General features: G+C 44.2%; 2 long non-coding RNA genes across 6 annotated transcripts in view; one reads left to right on the forward strand and one right to left on the reverse strand.

The window, feature by feature from the left end:
• LOC112059103 (uncharacterized) overlaps positions 1–21,737 on the reverse strand; it is a 52,387-nt gene that overhangs the window by 27,275 nt on the left and 3,375 nt on the right. For 4 of the 5 annotated variants that reach the window (XR_006177020.2, XR_006177018.2, XR_010599004.1 and 1 more), the window contains exon 2: positions 16,501–16,651. This is a non-coding gene — a long non-coding RNA (uncharacterized LOC112059103). Of the gene's footprint in view, positions 1–6,527; positions 13,673–16,500; positions 16,652–21,737 lie in introns of those variants that run through there. The other variant, XR_010599005.1, reaches the window with a different exon arrangement.
• The window catches only part of LOC122174753 (uncharacterized), a 30,801-nt gene continuing 10,229 nt past the window's right edge, over positions 1,166–21,737 (forward strand). The window contains exon 1 of the long non-coding RNA XR_010599006.1: positions 1,166–2,632. This is a non-coding gene — a long non-coding RNA (uncharacterized LOC122174753). The remainder of the gene's footprint in view (positions 2,633–21,737) is intronic.

A 21,737-nucleotide genomic window follows, 5' to 3' on the forward strand; every position in this document is an offset into this window, starting at 1 on the left:
AAACTACACAGGGGGAAAAACAGCATTTGACTGTTCTGTCAGTACAATAACATTTAATGCCTCTGCTATTTGGCCCAACATTATATCACCCTCTGTTGTGTTTCCCAGCATGCCCTGGCATTCCTTCAAACAAGTATTCATTCTATCAGAAAGTCCAAGAAAAGACTTTACTCCCTTGAGGATCAAGAATAAAGCAACTGCTAAGAAAGGTACAGGAGCTATTAATATTAATGTTATAGGCAGAAAGGGAGGGGGGAGAGGACATAGGAGCAGTGAAAGAATGAATACTTATGGCTTTGATGTGTTCATTTCCACAGGACCGGTAGCAGCATGGAGAATACAGAATCATATAGAGAGGAAAATGAGGAGGTGGAGGTGAGCTATAGGCAGCTAAGAAAATTGCACAAGCTGTGGGGAATTTTTCTGTCTAGACACACATACACAGAAAGGCAGCCACTGTGCCATCTGCAATTTAGCTGATTTTTTTTTTTTTAAGGACAGAGCTGAGACAAAAAAGGAACCCACCCATGTGCTTCTGGTTTCGGCATTCATATGAATGAGGCATATCCAGTGCCTGCTGCGTGTGGGAAAGAAAGCCACTGAATGTAGTTGTTGTACCTACGAAGGAACAACAGCGAGAGAGCCCCCAAATCCTCGTCGTGCATGTCGTTTTCTGCTCCAATGGCAGAGTAAAAAGGGAAGGGATGCAATTATTTTAGTCCTAATGAGGCTGCTGAGGGGTAAAAATGGAAATAATTAAAGCCCTTGTGTCTCCGATTCTTTGGGCCAGATTCTTCTTTTAGTGACACCACTGCACTCCCACTGCTCTGATGTCTCTGAGAGGGCTCAGAGGCCCTCCAATACACGTACACCGTCGGCTTCAGTGAAACTTTCACAGATGCGAATGAGGACAGGAACTGCACCTCCTCCCAGCCACCTTTATCCTTGAGGTAGCTCTACTGTCCTCAGTGGAACTACGCAAAGGAGAAATCTTAACCTTTCTGCTCTCTAGTTACCCTAGATTTCACCAGTGTAACAACAGGCCTGATCCAAAATCCAATGAACTCAACAAGATTCTTCCCAGCGCCCTCAGTGAGCCTCAATGCAGGCTTTAAGTGTCTAGTCTTACCATGTGTTTACTCCCTTGCATGGCTTCAGTCAGTCCAAGCTGGCTTTCCTAACACAAACGTGCTGGATTCCATTCTGCTTGATGCATCAATGAAAACATCTGTTCAGCTCTGATATAAGAACTGTTATTTTACTAAAGATGCTGCAAAAAAGTCCATAAAGAACTTTTTTTTAAAAAAGGGGCTAGCAGATTCAAGAGATCCGCATTGAGTATTGCTGGAATGCACCTCACATTGCTCTACTAGAGTCACCAGTTCAGAGACTCGTGGGCACAAAGGTGACAAGCCAGGTGCCAATGTCAATGGAAGACCATTAACCTGAAAAGGGTTACAGAAGATCTATGCGGCAGGAAGTTAGAACAAAAGAAATACTCCAAGAAAGCTATGCCCACTGCAGTTGGGAGAGAGTGTTAGGTCCCAAACTGGCAACCTGCTGAGGAAACTGCTGGAACATCTGTCTGAACGTCATACATTATAATCCCCCCTGGAGGGCCAGACCTACAGGAGGAACAGAAGACATTTAGACAAAACTAAGGCGAAACACTGGTTCTGGTTTTTGAGGACATTCGGAATGTCAATGCCAGCATTCATGCTCTGATAGGAGTAGCACATACCCCCCTGCTCACAGACAAAAAACACCTGGAGCAGCAAACATAGGCCTAGGGGGCAGAGCCATTATAGCAGCTGAACAGGCCGTTGCAGAAGGACCTGTTTTAAGAACAAGAGGTGGGCATATGATCGGAAAGCCCTTGAGATTCGGGAGTAGTAGTTAATGATGTATGTCAATCAGAGGCAGGGTAATTTTCTCATATGTCCAGGGCTTAGGCCATGCGTTTTGACCTCCACCTAGATGTCCGTTTGTAGAGGTTATTAATTGGCTGTGTCAATTTGTCATTGGGTCGGGTTGATATTAAGTTTTATGTGCATTTGATTTAAAGAAACAGAGGAGGCAGGAGGTAAAACAATAGCCTGTGGAGACAGTGAGAATACTGACCCCTGTCTGTGATACAAATATGACTTTTAGGAAAGTGGATTCAGATCGTGTGGCTGTCTTGGGCTCAAAGTATGTCTACGCTGCGGGGGGGGAAAAAAGGTGTGTTCTTACCTCTGTTCTTAGCTAACTCATGTTACGCTAAATCAGGTTAAAATAGCAGTGAAGACACTGCAACTCGACTTTTCACTCTGGTGAGCAGCTCGAATTACAGCCTATCGGGAAAATCTGGGGTTGATCTTGAATTGTTGTGGTGTGATGCTGCTTGTAATTATTAGAACTGGGAGCACTGGCTGTTGGGAGTCTGAAAGGACAGGAAACAGGAAGGAAGGAGGAGGAGTTGAGGAGGCTGGGAGAGTTACAGAGTGTGCAGCTACAGCTTGGAGAAGAGACTTGCACTGTAAATAAAGTTCTGTTGAAGTTGTTAATACTTTGCCTGGTGGATACAACATTTTGGCGACGAGGATGGATCTTCTGCCTCTGAACCCACCTGCACCCTTTCTGCAAAGCCCAGGTGAGCCTCCAATTGCTTTTACTGCCTGGATCCGTATGTTTGAGACTAATCTGCTTGCAATCAGTGCTACAGAGATTTCTGACGTAAGAAAGCGTGCTCTGCTAATCCACTGCCTTGGAGCAGAAGGGCAGTGTATATTTTACACTTTTCCCCTTGCAGATGATAAATATGAGACTGCACTCACTGCATTAAAGAACTTTTTTGTGCCAAAAGTGAATGTAGTAGCTAATCGCTACAGATTTCGCCAGCATGAGGAAAGACTATAATGCAGTATATTGCTTCCCTGAGGAACCTGATTGTAACTTGTGACTTTGGGAATATGGCAGATGAGATGATTAGAGACCAGCTCATTGAGAAAACAACAATGCTTCATGTAAGAGAACGCTTACTTCTAGAGCCACAACTTACACTAGAAAAAGCAATAACCATTGCTACTCAGATTGAGTCAGCTACAGCTGAAGCCAAAATAATGAGCCAGGGTACAGGAGGCCCAGTCCAGGGTGTGACTCCTTTGCAGAAAAGTTCACTATCACTGCAGACAAACAATTGCAAAAGGAAAACTAACGAAAAGCCACTGAATCAGCAAATGCAAAATATAGTAAAAGCATGCTTTCGCTGTGGATCCCCACAACATCTTGCAAGCTACACAGGATGTCCAGCAAAAGTAACTCAGTGCAATCGTTGCAAAAAGATTGGGCATTTTTCTAAAGTATGTCGCAGTAGCCAGTTCAATCAACAGGTGCATGCAGTTACAATACCAGATGTTACCGTGCTGAGTGTAGACAAAATCACTACTGCACATATTCCAGAACAGATAAAGTGCACTGTAAATCTTTCTGCCATACCCTCAGGCAAATCACACTCTATTCAGCTAATGTTGGACACTGGCTCAGCAGTATCTATACTACTGGATTCCATCTATTTGCATTACTTTAAAGATGTGCCTCGTACTGAACCCAAACTTCACTTGGTATGCTATTTGAAAAACCATATTTCAGAGCAGGATATCGTATTGCTAGATGGTCTGCAAGACTACTCTCTTTCAATTATGAACTGGAATATAAGCCTGGAAATGAAAATGTGGTAGCTGATTGCCTTTCTCACCTGCCTTTGCCTTCAGCAGATGGTCCACCAGAGGATGAGGATGTAGTAGTTGCGCTTATTACAAGCACTCTTACTGCAGTTACAAGAGAACAATTTCAATCTGCTTGTTCAGCGTGTCCAATTCAGCAAAAACTACGGGAATTTCTGACAAAGAGATGGCCCAGTAACCCTAAAAACCTTGACCCAGTTTTGCTGCCTTATTTTAGAGTTCGGGATGAACTTTCTTTGCTCGATGGCTGTGTGCTACGGAGGTACACACCGGCTACTTGTGCCAGACGAATTACAGTCAAAACTCATACACCTGGCACACAATACTCATCAAGGAATTGTCAGAAGCAAACAACGACTACGGGATCTGTATTGGTGGCCAGGGATGGACTCTCAAACTGAAGCACTCATAAAATCCTGTGTCACTTGCCAAATGCATGATAAAACAGGAGTGACATGTATCCCTCCATTACAGCCTGTTCCTCTTCCTGAATCTGCATGGGGAAAAAGTGGCGATTGACATTGTAGGACCCTTTGATACTGCTCCAATTGACTGTCGTTACGTCATCACTTTAATAGACTATTTCAGCAAATGGCCTGAGGTAGCATTTACATCGTAAATTTCTTTTGCTACAGTAATTAAGTTTCTCTCTTCAGTTTTTAGCTGGGAAGGTAACCCCAAAGAACTGGTTTCAGATAATGGTAGTCAATTTACTTCTCTGGAGTTTGAAACTTTTCTAGCAGAGAGGAACATTTTACACAGGAGGTCATTCCTATATTACCCTCAAGCCAGTGGAGAAATCAAACGGTTTAACAGAAGTTTGAAAGAGAGTTTGCAAACAGCTAAACTGGAAGGGCGATTGTGGATACCCTTCACTACTGATTTCTTGCAAGCATACCGGGCTACACGACATGCCACAACGCAAAGATCACGCGCAGAGTTACTTCATGGGAAACAGATGAATACTAAACTGAACATTGCTGGATTGTTAAAGGCACGACTTGATGCCCCAAACAAGGATGATGTGAGAAAGACAGTTGAACAGAACCAAGCAAAGTCTAAGGCTTTCACAGACAAACGGCGGGGTGCTAAGGAACCAAAGTTGGAGTGTGGTTGCTTTGTTAAAATATGAAAACCTGGAATCTTACGCAAAGGGGACCATAAATTCACAGCTCCTCTTAAAATCATAGAGAAGAAGGGACCTTACACCTATCGACTTTCTGATGGGCGGGTATGGAATGCTTCTTATCTTGCACCTGCCTATGCACCAAGAGGAGATTATGCCAATACCCAGTCTGCATTGGATGACTTCACTGTAGAACCAACACAACAAGACATTGCAGTGGAACCAGGGCTTGAGAGACGGCCTGTCAGACTCAGACAAACACCTGCCTGGACTAAAGACTAGGTTATGTAGTATCTACAGTGTTTTCAGTGTAATATTCCTGCCAACAGTATAGGGTCTTGTTTCATATTTGTTCCTGGGGTTAGAACAACAATGTTTATTTTAAGTTGGAAAGTTTAAGAGAGGAGGGAAGGTGGTGTTCAGATGCTGCTTGTAATTATTAGAACTGACAGCACTGGCTGTTGGGAGTCTGAAAGGACAGGAAACAGGAAGCAGTGGGGAGGAGTTGAGGAGGTTGGGAGAGTTACAGAGTGTGCAGCTACAGCTTGGAGAAGAGACTTGCACTGTAAATACAAAAACAGCTGCTAACCCGAGTTAAAAGCCGAGTTGCTGTCTTCACTGTTATTTTGACCCAAGTTAGCTTACTGCAGGTTAGCTAACTCAAGTTAACAGCACAGTTATTTTGCAGTGTAGATGTAACCCTTCTTCCAGGTGGAGTCAGCAAAGACCAGGGCCGGGTTCAATATCTAGGGTTCCTTTTCAACAATACAACACTGAACCGGCTTGAGTATATTTTTCCCAGGTTACTGGGTGGAGACACCACTCCTGGGTGACTCTAAGAGGCAATACTTCCCCTCTCACAAGCACAGAGTCTTAGTGTAGAAAAGAAACTTTTAATGAAAGGAGGGAAGTCACCCGGTATTAATTTGGGAAAACACCACCAGCAGGATTCAACCGTGAGCAAAACACCTACACCAGAGTATGTTGGACAGCATCTTTTGGCTCAGGTTCTTGAGCTCAACAATCAAAATTTCCTTTAACATGCCCCTCTCTGCTCCCTCACCACACCTCACTCAAAGTGGTTGTCCTTGGTCAGTGAAGACCTGGAGTTCAGAGGTGCATCTGTATGAGTTCACCTCCCACCCCTGGGAGGGGAGAGAACAAAGGCATCTTGCTCACTCCACCATCTGAGCACTTGCTCTGGGCATCACCGCTCCACTGGCCACCTGCTTCTCTAGTGTGGCCTCTGCAGGTTGGTCTCCTGAGGGTCCACCCTGCTCTTAGTGATTGTCAGTTCTCGCTGATTCAGTTCTTAGTGGGGAAACTTCAGTGCTGAAACAGGCTGGGCAGAAACACTGTCCCCCAACAGGTGAATTCAGCTCTAGTGATCACTTAACAAAACAAAAGGCTGTGAATGGAGCCTTAATTAGCTCTATCCTTGAACAGTGGGGAGGGGCAGGCTAAACTATGCCTAGGACTCTTGGGCAGAGCACACAGCTGGCAAGAACACCTGCCCCCACCCCCTCTCTTTCATAGGGGTCTGGCATCCGAGCCCCCTGCTTAGCGAGTTCAATCCAGTTGAGGGTGACCCCGTCAGTCAGGACAGGCTAAGCACAGTTCCGCTGTCCTTTACTCATACAATAAGGATTTATTTAAAAATTTTTATTAAAGCTAATGTTAAAAAAATTATGTAATACATAGGTTGAGAAAAGAATGTTTGTACATCTGGGTACAGTACTTAGATTATCCACAAATATAGAGTTTGTTTTTAAAAGTCATATGATACATAGAGTATATAAGCAGCAATAACCCAAATTTAGGTGAATAGATTTAACAATACAGTTTAGATATTAGAATCCGAATACTCGGGTACATCACTCATGAAGAGCAGTACAGGGAGTTGGTTGTGGAAAGCAAAATATATCAATGAGTGGAGATTGTCCCTCAGTAATTGAGAATTAGGGTAGCTTGTCCATTTAGAAAATAAATCTATCAGGGAAGTATTTCAGTTACTTTCCTTACTGCACTTCTCATCGGCACTCCAGCTCATCCCTCCTGGTATTGTCGATGTCCGGGGATGTGTTCTATCCAGATGTCCCTTGACCACCTGATGGCGTCCGACACCATGAGTTGCCACATCAGTCAAGCATAGCATTGACCGATTCTGTATTCTCTCAACACTCACTCGTTACTGCACCCAGGGCTCCGACGATCAGCGCTTGAGTCTGAACCTGGTAACCCCTAGCTCTCAAAGTGCTGGCCAGAGGTCCTGTTCTCGAAGGACACTGTCATCCACCATGATGATCTTCTTCCGGTCCTTGTTGGTGATGATGATGTCCGGTCTCAGTTGGTTGTCGGTTCCAGGGATGGTGGAGTGATTTGTAACCCAACACCAGCCAAAGATGTTCACTGTGGAAACACAGCTCTGTCTGCTGGATACCTAGGCAGAGTGGGTGTGTTCATGTAAATACAGTCTGGTCCTGAAGCCTTTCCCTTCCCCAACTAGCTGTCAGGGGAGAGCTCATTCAGAGCCTGCTTACATAGACATACCTCCCCTAGCACCACCGTATGTCACACTTTTATTGGAGTGTTAGAGGGAAAGAACAAGGTCATTTATTCCTATCTGCAGGTATGTAAATCTCCTGAATCCATCCAATTTATCTTCATGCACCTTTTGATGGTGGATGATGCCAGGACTCTCCCCTGGCTGGTCATGTGCAAATTCTTCTTCCTCCCATTCTCATCGTTTCAGAGCAGCGATGCCGTGCAGGATCACGATCCACACTCCTGTGTGTGCGCTTTGTTCAGAGGAGTCTCCTTCAGGAGTCCAGTGCCACAAAACAACTAGCTGGGCTGATTGTTCTTTCCTAATGGTAGATCTATTTTGGAGGATTAAAGACAATTATCCCCCATCTTGGCAGGTGGAGATCCACGGTTTGTCTCTGTCCATTTTCTCAAGTATGGGAATTAACAACAGAGTCCAAGACAGGGTGCAGAGTGAACAGCAGGGGCTGTTTTACTAGCCTTGTGAATCACAGCACCAGGAGCAGCAGCATGTATAAATTATCCTGCAGCCATTTGACTACCCACAAGCACTCACTGAGGTGGGAGGGGTCTATAACAGAATCCTATGTTAACTGCACATTGCTTGTTAAGACTTGTACTGTTCCCCTATATAGACCTAGATTCAGCAAGATACCTACCTTGAAGCAGGTGAGAAGCCCCGTGGGGCAATTCATGTGTTCAAAGTTAGGCACATGCTTAAGTACCTTGCAGAATCAGGGCCCTGGCTTTGAAATCCCTAACCTCATAGTGCAAATCCTCATTCAAATTCATCTTTGGCTAAACTCTTCCCGGAGGCTGATCTGAAGCTGCCTGTTTTGGAATTCATAGTGCTGAATAACCTGAAGCCAATGCTCCTATCTTGCCAAAGGAAAAGACAGACATAATACAGGCATGTCTCTTTATTTTTAAAAAAAGATTTTAGATCCCTGAATGTACAAATGCCAACACCTCATTTCCATCAAAAAGCAATTAACATAACTGATAAGTCACAAGAATCAAAATACAGTCAGATCTAATAACCCCAGAGTCAGTTGTGTAAATGATATGCACGCACACTTTCTGAGCAATGCTTTGGTTGTTCTCTTTCCATTGTAAACAAAAGTGAATTATGATCTTGTAAGGTCTATCTCTTCCAGATAACTGAAAAAAGCTAATTAAAAACAAAAGCCACAGATGTAATTGTTGCTTAATGCTGTAAGCATAACATGACCTAATGCTATTATGAGTTCTGAACAAATTTCAATTAGAACTCCAGCTGGTAAACATATAAATGTGATAATGGTGTTTTAATATTGCATAATCACTTGTTAGCAAAATTATTTTTATTTAGTCTATTCATAATCTGAATCAGAGACTCAGGGTTGGGGTTATTTTACTACAATTTTATCACATAATTTTTTGTTTATCTAAACTGGAGAAAATCCATTTGTCGGTAGCTGCAATTTTAAATTTGGTTAAAAATAGTTGAGCATTTGAGACGAGATTCACCATCTTGTCATAAGTGACACCCATGCAAAAGGGTCAAGAAGTGGTATCTTTTTGCATTTCCTTTGCACTGGGCTGAAAAACTCCCCAAGGTGCAGAGCTGAGGTGTATTGGGCCTTATGTTCCCAACCCTGAAAGCAATAAGGAAACAATAAACAATAAGACAACAGGTTTCAGACTTTTTGGAAGCATCAAATCCTCAAGGGTTAAAAGGAATCAGGAGGGGACTGGGGGAATATTTATTTCATGTCCCCCTGCACTATAAGGGAAGCATGAAGCAAATGGAATTTTCCCATAAAGCTGAGCACATCTGTAAGTCTTTGCAAGATTGGAGCATGTGACTGTAAGCTCTTTGGAGCAGGGACTGTGTTTATATGACTCCTAGAAGAATGTGATACAGATCCTGATTGGGTCTTTGGGATACCACCACAATACAAATATTAAGGGAAGGATAAGAAAGGAAGTATGTTCAGTGGTTAGAGTGCTAGCCTGAGTCTTGGGAGATGAAGGGCAAATTTCCTGCTCTGCCACAGACGTCCTGTGTGACCTTGAGCAAGTCACTTAGCCTTTCTGTGCCTCAGTTGCCCATCTGTACAATGGGGATAATTGCACTTAATCTACCTCATGAGGGGTGTTGTGAGGATACTTACATTAAAGCATGTGTTCAGATACTGTATTGATGGGGACCATATAAGTAACTTTGACAGACAGAAGTAAATAATAAAAACAATAATGGATTCAAATTTTGTTTACACCAGAAGGACCCCATAATCCTCAGTTGTGGAGGGTGCCTAGTGCATCTGAAAAGAGGGGCAAGGAGGCATTGAAGCATCTTTGCATCCTCCCTATCAATGCTGCGTTTTTCTCTTTTCTGGTTCAGTCCACTGATGCTAATTTACACAAATAGCCAATGGCCTATCCCAGTACCTACCAGAGCACAGGGACACCACACCCACACTTCCCCCTTTTTCCTGGCTATGCTTCCACACCAGCTACAAGGAGGGGCTGAAGCAGCTATGCAGGCAGCTCATGTCAGTGTGGCAACATAAAGGTGCCCTAACAGAATCAAAGGTCTGGCTTATGCTTTGACTGCAAGGCAGTCCTGGACCACAGGCTCTGATTTTTGTTTTTGCCGGTGGGTGCTTTCCGCCTTCCCGTTTCACTGTGCACCATATACATGCTCCTGTCATCTACTGGAACTGTTGGCTGGCAGTAGGGTGACATATCAGCACACAATTTCTCTGTGCCTTTAGTGATTTAAAACTCTGCTAGAAGGAATTCTAGTGCTGGTGGGAAGTATTGGCTTGACAGGCCTCGGGATGAAATCCTCTCCAAACTGGTATAGCAACGGAAGAAGCATCACAAGTGTCCCCATTTTCCCACTAAGTGCCTTAACCCTGTGCTAGAGGGACCAGCTCTAATGGGCAGAGAGGTGTTCAATCTCCATGGCCCATGCACTCCTTGGCCTCCGTGCTGAGAGTCCCAATCAGTGCCTGCTGGGAAGAGGATGTTTGCGCTGTAGGACCCCATATTTAACTTGAGTTCATTTGCATGCTGCAGTCCTGCTGGATTAACATTATTTGATGACAAAGATCACAGAAGGTGTCACAACCGTGAAATATAATTCTTCTTGCTAGCAGTCAGAGATTTTTCCCCATTAGCCAGTGTACCCCTCGTACTCTGGAAAGAAGAAGGGCTAAATTTCTGTTGTATTTTTTTAAATAAATGTTGAAATACATAATTTCTTTCAAAAAAAAAATGTCCACCAGTCTGGGTGGTAGAAAGGGCAGTCAGTCTTATGACTGACAGCTCTCCTGACAATCTCTCTATTATTTATTTATAGCCAGGTAGAATTGGGGCCCCATTCTGGTAGGCACTGTAAAATATTATTATTATGCCCAATTTACAGATGAGGAACTCAGGCACAGAGAGATTAAATGCTTTATCTAAGGATGCCTGTGGCAGAACCAGGAATTGAATACGGGGTTTAACCATGGGTTCATCCTTCTGGCCTGCAGACTCTGTATAGCTCTCCACGTACGGCCACTGAGAGAGGGAGTAAAGCCACAGGGGAAAAAATATCATATTCAAAATAGTTTGTTTCTGATTTTCTCCAGCCCTCAATTAACTTTAAGCAGAGAAACAGGCTGTAGAGGGTCCGGACTCACCCCTGCGGCGCCCCCGGCTAGTCATCCAGGGAATTAGCTCACCAGCCTCTGGAGCACCCTCTGCAGGCTGGTGATCCACCTTGTCCTCTGCACTGGCCCCCGTGTCCCTCCCAAGACCCCAGTGCCCCTTGCCCTGGGTGCTGCCCCCTGGAAATACCCACACACACTGGGTCTCTCCTCCTGGGGAACCCCCACCCCACCTCAGGATAAGGCCACTGCCAGTCACCAACTAGCCCCCACTTTCTGGGGCAGACTGCAGTATAGGCCACTCATCATCGGCAAGGTTGGGTTTGGACCTGCTGCCTTGGCCTAGTCCTGGGCTGCCCTCTGCAACCCCCAGTACCCTTTAGCCTTCTCCTAGGCTGCAGCCTGGGGCTCCCCAGCCCTGCTCCACTACAGGTACCCTGTGTCTAGCCCCCTGCAGCCAGGCCCTTCTCTCTCTGAAGGCAGAGGGAGACTCTACTGAGCTCCTGGCTCCCAGCCTCTTATATAGGCCAGCTGAAGCCTGATTAGGGTGTGGCCCAGCTGCAGCCACTTCCCCCAATCAGCCAGGGTTTTACCTTGCCCAGCCCAAGCTCTCTACAGGGCTTTTCCAACCCCTTAGGGCAGGAGCGGGTGTCCACCCCGCTACACAGGTGTTTAACCTTTCCTGCTGAATCATTAGGTACCTCTAGTTCTGGGCACAGCTGCATTGACTCCTCTGTTGGGCGAAGATGACAACCACTAAGAATAGTGGGAGCCTTGACTCTGCTTCCCCCACACCAGGAAACAGGTATAAACCTCCTGAAAATTACTTATGGCACCCCAGAGCAAAGAGGGAACTGTGCCTCTGTCTAAGATACTTATCCCTGCCACCATAGTATCTTTAATGGATTTATCCTCACAACACCACTGTGAGGTGGGGCATACTGTTATCCCCAGTCTACATATGGGGAACCAAGGCACAGAGAAGCTAAGATTTGCCCAAGGTCATAAAGGAAATCTGTGATGGAGCAAGGTGTTGAAACGGGGTCGTCTAAGTCCTAGGCTAATCTCTAACCACTGACCCATACTTCCTCTCCCCTGTGCTGCTCCTAAGAGTGGCTCCCCTTAATGCTGCCTCTTACACGGGGCTTGTGGGGAAGACATAATTTAGCTAAAACTATGTGCCCATTGGGTTGTATGCTCAAAAGTTGGAATCTGAAGCTAGACAAATTCAGACTGAAAATAAGGCATACATTTTTAACGGGGAGAGTAATTAATCATTGGAACAATTTACCAAGGGTTGTGGGGATTTGCCATCACTGACAATTTTTAAATCAAGATTGGATGTTTTTCTAAAAGATCTGCTCTAGGAATTATTTTGGGGAAGTTCTCCGGCCTTTGTTGTACAGGAGGCCAGACTAGGTGATCATAATGGTTCCTTCTGGCCTTGAAATCTATGAATTTATGAAAAAAACTGGTATATTTTCATGTGCCGTGAAAGCTGGTAACTGTCCGATACAGATCAGGTAGACGTAGGTGCTCAGATACATGGTATAAGAACAGAACAGAACGTATTTGTGTGCACAGCTCTCAGCATCTAGCGGTGCAGAAGGATATGCCAGCAGTGTCGACACATTTCTACGGGCTGGTTGGAAAGGTAAGCCTGCATTTTGATGGCAATGTGGAATACAGAAATCTCCAGTAACAAGAAGAGTATAGGCCCCTTTCCCTCAGGATGTTCCTTCTGCTGGCATAACTTTATTTTTAAGCCTCTGGGTCCAGAAGAGTGGCTTGATTTGCCATTGAGAAATTTCATAATTAAACAAGGAATCCAGACCCTCAGAGAGGATTTGGCTGAACACTTGCCTGAGCATGAATTTCAAATACAGGGACTACTCAAGGCAACATGCCAGGGACATCTTGCCTGGCAGCACACAGGAGAAGTCTATCTGTGTTAAACGTACTCCTGTCGTTGTCGCTTTGACAGTCCAAGAGAGGTTCCCGCCTGTTCGCTCGCTGCAGCTGTGCTGCTGCACACAGCTGGGTGATAGTTCCCCTCAGGCAGCTGCTCCCCTGACGAGGAAAAGCAGCCCAAAAAGTGAGTCCGTGAGAGCTGGAACTGTTCTTTGGAGCTGCTGAGAGGATGGGGCAGGTGAGACCCACACGCAGCGCTCTCACCCAGGGAGGAAATAAGAGCTGGAAAGAATCCCTGAATCCCTGATATCCTGGCAGAATTTGAACAAGCTCTCACAGCCATTTCTTTCTTCAGCCTGTGGTAAGCTCTGGGTCTAATTCTCCTCTCACTCACACTGGTGTAAATCAGGAGTAGCTCTACTGAAGAAAGTGGAGTGTCATCTGTGTGAATGTGGTGTAAGTAAAAGGAGAATCAGAGTTCTGGGATTCCAGGTGCGGTAGAAGAACTGGGGCACCTAGTCACTTTGTTTCCTATTTAAACAGAAATGCTTCTCCATGAGCGAAAAGGGAGGCAGCGCCACGGCTCAAACGAACGTATACTGGCCGGCACTGCACTAGGATTTTGTGCATACTTTTATCCAGTCAAGCCTTCTCAGTTCAGATTAGCTTCCTTTGCATGATATTTATCATCACTTTGCATATCTCGAGATGGCATCCCGCAAGTCCTGTGAAAAATAGATTGAAAAGCCTGTCTCACCAAAGCTCCCTGAAGTACTTTCTATCCCTCTATCTGGGTACTCATAGGCCCCTAATGACCTCAGAACCGAAGTGTCTTTGCTCAAAAGGCCAGGGTTTGAAGAACCAGCGGCGCTAAACAGCTAATTTATCCTCCTGCATCGTTCAACAAAGCCATTCTTCCTCTCGCTCATGGCATAAGCACACCCGTAGAGCTAATAATACTGGTAGCACTTCTGTTGCTGAAGTGCTCCAACATACATTAACTAACTGATTTGCACAAGGGCATGAGGTAGGCAAGTATTATCCCCATTTCTATATAAGGGGAAATTAAGACAGAGACCTAGCCAAGCCCATAGAACCTGCCCTTCAGTTACAACACAGCTCAACATCATCTGAGTAAATAGTTCAGGGAGCATTGGGCTGCTTGTAACACACAAGAAACAGAGACAAACAACAATGACCTTCATCTTCATTTACACTGTACTGTATTGTTTATTTCAAGACACATGTTTTGCCTCAACCAGCTGGAACCGGCATGAATGGAAGTCAATAAGAGTTTTGCCATTGACTGCAATGGGATCAGAAGCAGATCCTAGGATGGGTTTATTGTGAGATGTATTCGCAAAGCTAGAAAATACATAACATTTAACACCATCTAAAAATGCTTCAGATAATAGTGTCCTTTAACGGCACTCATAATGATGTGTGTAATATCACCAGCTTTATTACAGATATGCACACTGTGAGATAAGGGACATAGGAATTGCCAAACTGGATTGGACAAGGGATCCAGTCAACCCAATGTCCTGTCTCTGACAGTGGCCAGTATACAAGAGAAGGTGCAAGAACCCTTGCAGTGGGCAGTTATACGATAACCTCCCCCTCCTAGCCCCCAATAATTAGAGATGGTCTTATGCCTTGAAGCATGAGGGTTTATGTTCCTTCCAAAACTCTTGGGGCCAGGTCCTCAGCTGGTATAAATCAGCCTGGCTCTACCAAAGTCAATGGAACTAGCCTGATTTGCACCATCTGAGGATCTGGCCCTTGGTTTTATTTTCAAATCCTTGCTACTGTAACTCTGAGTGCTCTCATTATCCATGCAATCAGCCAGTCCTTATTTTTAATCCTATTGTGCTCTTAGCCTCAATGGTAACTTGTGACAATTATTTAATTTAGCATTGCTTTTTAAAAAAACCTAGGTGATAGGCTTGATTCATCTTGCTTTCTTCTAAACAGGCGTGCCTGTTGTAAATACTTTGGTAAATGTGTTAATTGAAATGACTGTCAGACTTTCGGAAAATGAGTCATTTTGGGAGCCACACTTTGGAAGTCTGTTCACAGTGGCATGGAAAGTGTGAAGAGCTACAAATCGGGTTTGTTTACTATAAGAGAGCCTGCAATGCATAACTTACAGCAAAACCCACACACACGCTCAAAGATATATTTCTGGGTAGATTCATTACAACAATGGACACAGCGGGCAGTGGTGTCAGCTAACTAAACTCTAATCAATCTTTCTAATGCCTTTCATAGTATGGTTTCATTAGAAGCCCAGGATAATCATTCACTCATCCACTGTTGAGTGGCTGGTTTTGATTTGTGTTCTTTTATTGTAGGAACTAATGTGTATCCCATAAGATCAAGAATTTCCTCCGGAAGATAGTCTTTTTGAATGTTTCCTATTTATTGCTTATGTGCTAAGAATATATATTACCTTTATTATATAGACATTAGAGGGTAAAATCCAATGGAGTATTTCTACCGAATGCAGTATGCAGAATAGTAAATTCCTGTAGGTGGGAAATGAATCCCTGCTAGAATATTCACTGAGTTATCCAACATCTTTCCTCTCATGAAACAGATTAATTCACATACCACAGAAGCCCATTAGGTATTTTTTATTACAACTCTTCAGGCTGTATCCTGCCTCCGTTTACACCGTGAATCTTGGTGAGTTTAAAGGTAGTTTGAATGAAAAAGTGACCGTGCACAAAAATATGCATTCTGCTTCCTATTATCTGCTGCACATCTTGGGAGAACAGTTCGGATTGGGAGGGGGAAGAGGGATTGAGTGCTTGTCCTGCCTCTCAGCTATTACAAAGAAAGGAATAAAAAGAATTGGATAATCCATAAAGCAAATTCCTGTTCATATCCTGAATTCTTTCCCCTTATTTAAATCTTGAGGGGCGGTGGGGAAATGTATGTGCATTAAAGATTCACCCAAGCAGGTTTAGGTTGTACAGCTAGCATTTACCCAGCAGATCATAATAGGACTCACTCAGTTTGGCAGGAATGCAAGGGCCATATTTTCACAGCTGAGTTCTTTTTGAGTAATTTCTCTGATGCATTAGGCACAAAAGCACATTTAATCTGGGTTCTATACGCTTTCACTATTTACAGCAACTGATTTTTCTCCCCCAAACATTTTCACTCTGACTGGCTATTGCTAGAGAATTCTTTCCCTTCAGTCCCCTGATGGAGCTTGGCCTCTCAGTCTTCATGACAGGTTTATTTCAGAGGCATCTCCACCAGGACCTCAGTATTGCACAGCAGTTGGTTCCCATTGCTTTATCTGGAACATTTCCTTGTTTAGGGGGGCACTAGCCACAATGGATCAAATTCATCCCTGGATATGAGCAGGTACAACTCCTTTGACTTGAGAGCTGCCCTACCCGATACCAGGGCTGAAGTGCGGCCTCTGATTTTAAGACAGATTAATGCTGAGTAGTTGTTCATGCAATCTGACTGAGTAATATTCAATACCAAATGAAACTCCATCACACCTAAATAAGTTCATCACAACTATGAACATTACCTTTTCCGCACCTAAAGTGTAGTAAGAATGACCTTGCCACATGGGATTAATGACCATCTGGGCATAACAGCCCTTGCGGCAGTAAACTTTCCCATCTGATTCTTTGGACCTGTGTCTCCAGTCTTGGGTTCTTCACACCTGAAGTTTACACCTATAGAGAATAAAGAACAATACAAGAATTAGTACTCGACCGTTTATCAGCTGATTTTAAAAAAGGGACATTCATACACTTTGGGCTGTGATCACTTCTCATAAAGCAAAGCAGGGGCAAGTCTGGAGCAGTAGCTGAACAGAAAGTCCTACTGGGAAATCCAGGGGATACAGGAAGTGCTGTTTGTGATTCAGCAAGAGTTCTGCTTGACTTTGAGTCAACACAGAATTAGTGCTCCAGCCTGGTTTTAGAGGACATTTTGCTTCTGGAGATGCCTTCTTTTAGAACATAATAATGAGTAATATTTATTATTTGCTTGCTGCTCTATAATGCACAAAAATAAAGACAATCCCTGCCACAAGGAGCTGACCCCCTATAATAATAGGAAGTCAAATCAAAGTCCTCCCCGCTCATGCTCATTAGACATTCCATGGCAGTTTTTCTAAGAGTAGAGGTGTTAGTCCTGGTGGCCTGACTACATTCTAACTTGGATTCTCACTGGAGTTCTCTCAAGGAAGCAGGGAGTCTCAGATGTCAGTGAAATGCAGTTACATCAGGAACATAAAGGATTAAACCAGATTCAGAGTATGTCTCAGAGCACCCCAAAACTCTATCTCCTTCGCTCTTTCTAGCCTACTTCTAATCAATACTTGTAAGCGCCACAAGATGCCCCAACATCTTGCCTATTTAAATCCCCCCAGAAGTTTCAATTACATACAGTATTTTCCATTTCCTTTCCTAAACCTTTAAGTGATGGTGGTGTGCCCTGGTAAGCCATTGCCATGTTTCATCCCAGAGTGCATCACAATACCTTTCAAAGTAAGATCATTAGAGCCCTACCAAATTCACAGCCATGAAAAACATGTCATGAATCGTGAAATCTGGTCTCTTGTGTGCTTTTACCCTACACTATACAGATTTCACCGGGAGACCAGTGTTTCTCAAATTAGGGGTCCTGACCCAAAAGGGAGTTGCAGGGGGATCACAAGATTATTTTAGGGGGGGTCATGGTATTGCCACCCTTACTTCTGCACTACCTTCAGAGTTGGATGGCTGGAGAGCAGTGGCTATTGGCCAGGTGCCCAGCTCTGAAGGCAGCGCCCCGCCAGCAGCAGTGCAGAAGTAAGGGGGGCAATACCATCCCATTCCATCCTTCCTTCTGCGCTGCTGCTGGTGGCAATTCTGCCTTCAGAGCTGGGCTCCTGGCCAGCAGCCGCCACTCTCCAGCTCCCCGGCTCGGAAGGCAATGCTGCCATCAGCAGCATTGAAGAAGTAATGGTAGCAATACCGCAACCCCCCCACAATAACCTTGCGACCCCTCCATGACTCCTTTTGGGGTCAGGACCCCAACAATTACACCACCATGAAATTTCAGATTTAAATAGCTGAAATCATGAAATTTATAATTTTTTAAATCCTATGACAGTGAAATTGACCAAAAGGGACTGTGAATTTGGTAGGGCCCTGTATATAGTGCTATAAAATCAAAGTACTGTAAACGGGCACATAAATTGAGCTCCAAAAGTAATTAACGTAGCACGTGTGCATGCTTAAATCTTCAAAGCATAGACACCCTGTCCAATAACCAATACTAGCACAGCTAGTCAAAATTCTGTCCAGCAGAAAATTTTAATATTCTGAAATTTATTCAGGATGAAAAGTTGAAATATTGAATTTGTTTTGTAAAATGAGCAGAATAGTCCAAAATATTTTGATTCCAAATATTTTGCTTCAATATTTCCGATCAAAATTAAACATTTCAACATTCCCAAATCAAACTGTCTCTTTTCAGTTTGCTGAACTGAATTGAAACATTTCATTTCTGCTTGATTCAACATTAATCTGTGTTCCCCTGAACTGTTGTAACTGGAGTGCCTCATGCCCTCATTGTCTGCTACGGGCTGGGTCCCTAGCTGGACTAGATCTCCCATAATGCACATTGGTCACACAACCCCCATGATGCACCATGTTAGTGCACCCAAAGGGGAGACAGAGTTCCACCATGAGAGATGTAGTCCAATTAGGGAGCCCAGTTCATGAGGAGGAGGGGGGCTTGAAGCACCAAAACTATAACTCCCATGAGGCACCAGGGTAACTCAGGCAGACACAGATTAAAGATGACTGGACCTAAAACCAAATGTTTTGATTCAGTTTGACAAACCAAAATGTTCTGATTCAGGTTGAGCCAACATGGAACAAAGGATTTTGTTTCAATTTCCCCCACGGAAAACGGAAGACATTTTGGAGGGAAAAAAAAACAGAAAATTTTGATTTTATGGAAACTGCATGTTTCCAAAAAACATTGACAGAAAGTTCTCGGTCCATGTAATTACTAGTCTTTGACTTCAGTGACACTAGTGGCATAAAGAAGGATGACTCATGAGTGGAGGTTGCAGCCCTGTGCCCCTATTTTCTAAATTTCATTTTCAGGCTTCAGGATTTCCTCTTGAGTCCTCTTCAGTGATGTTATACAGCTGGAATTTTCAGAAGGACTCAGTTCCCACCACTGGGGCCAGATGTTCACAAGGGCGCTGAATGGAAAATCTAGCTATAAGTATCACCGTGGGAGCTGTTGGATGTTGAGCATGTTTGAAAATCTAGGCCCTATTTAGGTGCCTAAACAAGAGCTTCACTCTTTTAAGGATCTGTCACGTACTAAGGGTGCTTGAAAATCTGGCTCCCACCTCTTTAACCCACCAGATATTCTTTGTGAAAAGTCAGGATCATGTCATTTTAAAGATCAAACCTCCAAACACATCAGAACGGAAACGCGAATGGCAGAAATGTGGTCAATGAATGCTCGCCCAGAAGGCTAAATGTGGAAGTGATATCTAACATGCAATTGTTGCTCAAAATCTACTGTGCTATTGAATTCACTTGTTGCTAGGATAACAGTCAGGTTGTGTGGAACAGATTGATTGAAATCTGGATGGAAAAGGAAGGAATGTGGCATGTGGTTAATGACTGCAGGGAAATAGTCATGTCAAAAGTTCACATACAATAAGTGATATCAATAATTTACGATGCACTTCTAGTCCATTTTCTTTATCAACAGTGCCTTCTAGCAGTAATTGGAAGGGGTTGCACAGGTCACTGGTTTAGTTATGCCACAAGAGGATGTCAGGCTCTGTATGAGATGTCATGGCTACACACCTGTATATGTCTTAGTGAGAAGCAGCTTGGATTCCTTATGAATGTAGTGTGTGTTACCCACCTGGTTCATTATTTCCACCATATCATCATTATCACCATCAACTGTGATTGTTTTGCTTTTGCTTCTCCATCCATCTTCAGTAACTGATAGGAGAATAAATACCTGCCAAATGCATGTGTGCACGAAGCATTTTATATCAGTATCAGAAAGTTACCGAAGAGGATTTTTAGAACTGAAAAAGAAGCCGTGCTTTCGATGTTATTGCAAAAGGCAGCAGAGAAGCAACCCACTACCTGGAGTAACATGGGGGTGGTGGCACCCAGGTTTAATGAAGGTGATGCTCTTGTGCCCTATGGCGAAGCGGGGGGTGATAGAGACGTTTTATCTTACCCTGCTATGCGCAATACTCCTTCCCTGCACTGTGTAGGGTCAAGCCTGATATGAGATGCTTTTTGTGATATAAGCCAGGTTTTCCCAGTTACCTTGTCTTTGAAATGTCACCTGTGATCTTTCTGCTTGAAGTAGCGATGAGCCAGCATTTAGCATCCAAAGAAACGTGCCAGCAAAATAAAATGGTAGATCTTCAATTGGACCAGGCTTCAGACCTGGTAGATGTTTAGATTCATTCATTTGAAAGGAAAGTAGTGAATGATCTGTACATTTGGGGAAAATTCTGTCCCACACTGCAGCTCCGTTGTACTATCCCATCAGGATTGCAGCCTTGCCGCGACATCCCACTCTGGGCAGCATTCTCCACTCGTGCTCTGCAAGCTGTTGTAGGGAATGAAAAGACTACGCTATGCCCTGCCTCTTTTGTCCTTTTTGACTCTCTTTGTAGCACAGGGACTGCCCTGCTACCTGTCCCTAACGGAAAAGAAGGTGCCTAGCACTCCCTTGCTCCCTCACACATTGTGTATCCATGTCAGAGCCAGGCACAATTTGGCCCTACCTGATTATATGAGTTATTAAACTGCTATAGTTAGCATTTGAAGTCTAGACTCAGGGGAGGTCAAGCACTAGGGGACAAGAAGGATGGTCTAGTTGTTTGACCATTCATCTATGACTCAGGAAACCTGCCTTCAATTCTCTGCCCTGCCATAGACTTCCTGTGGGTACATCTACACAGCCAGTGGCAGCCCACAGCAACATGGCTCAGAGCCCAGGTCAACAGACTTGGGCTCGTGGGGCTCGCACTAAAGTGCTAAAAATAGCTTTTCGGCTTGGACTTTGAAGCCCACCCCGTCCAGAGGCTTCAGAGCCTGAATCTACTCAGCAATTTTTAGCGCTGTAGCATGAGCTCTGAAAGCCTGAGTCTGTCGACCCGGGCCCTGAGATTTCTGCTGTGGGCTGCTGCTTACTGTGTAGATATGTTCTCTGTGACCTTGGGCATCACCTTGTCTCTCTCTGTCTCTTTGCCTGCTCTGTAAAATGGGGATGCCGGTACTTCTTTTCCTCACAAGGGTATTGTGAGACTCAATACATTAAAGATTCTGAGGTGTTCAGAGACTGTGATGATGAGGGCCATATAAGTGCCATAGATAGATCACTTAGGAAGCAGTGTGTCCTGAAGCTGATGTAACAAACCGCAATTTTACCGGTCGAAAATATTCTGCCTGCCTATATGGCCTCATCACCTCAGTATCTGAGCACAAGCTTTCTCTCTCTACTGTAATTACTCTACTCCACCACACTAATTAGCTCCAAAATTGAGCACCTATTCTTTTGGAAAAGTGATCTTAAAGGGTGGAAGAGACATAAAAGCAGCCCAAAAGAAAATCAGAGAAGGTTTTTTAGCCAATAGGCAAAACACACACACACACACACACACAAACAGGAAAAGTTTTCCCACTCAGCCAAGTCAAATTGGCTTCCACCTACTCACAATTCTAACTACTAGAGGTTAGCAAGCAACCTGTCACAGAAATCCAAATG

Source organism: Chrysemys picta, chromosome 2, assembly GCF_011386835.1.
Source record: "Chrysemys picta bellii isolate R12L10 chromosome 2, ASM1138683v2, whole genome shotgun sequence".
NCBI classification, from domain to species: domain Eukaryota; kingdom Metazoa; phylum Chordata; order Testudines; family Emydidae; genus Chrysemys; species Chrysemys picta.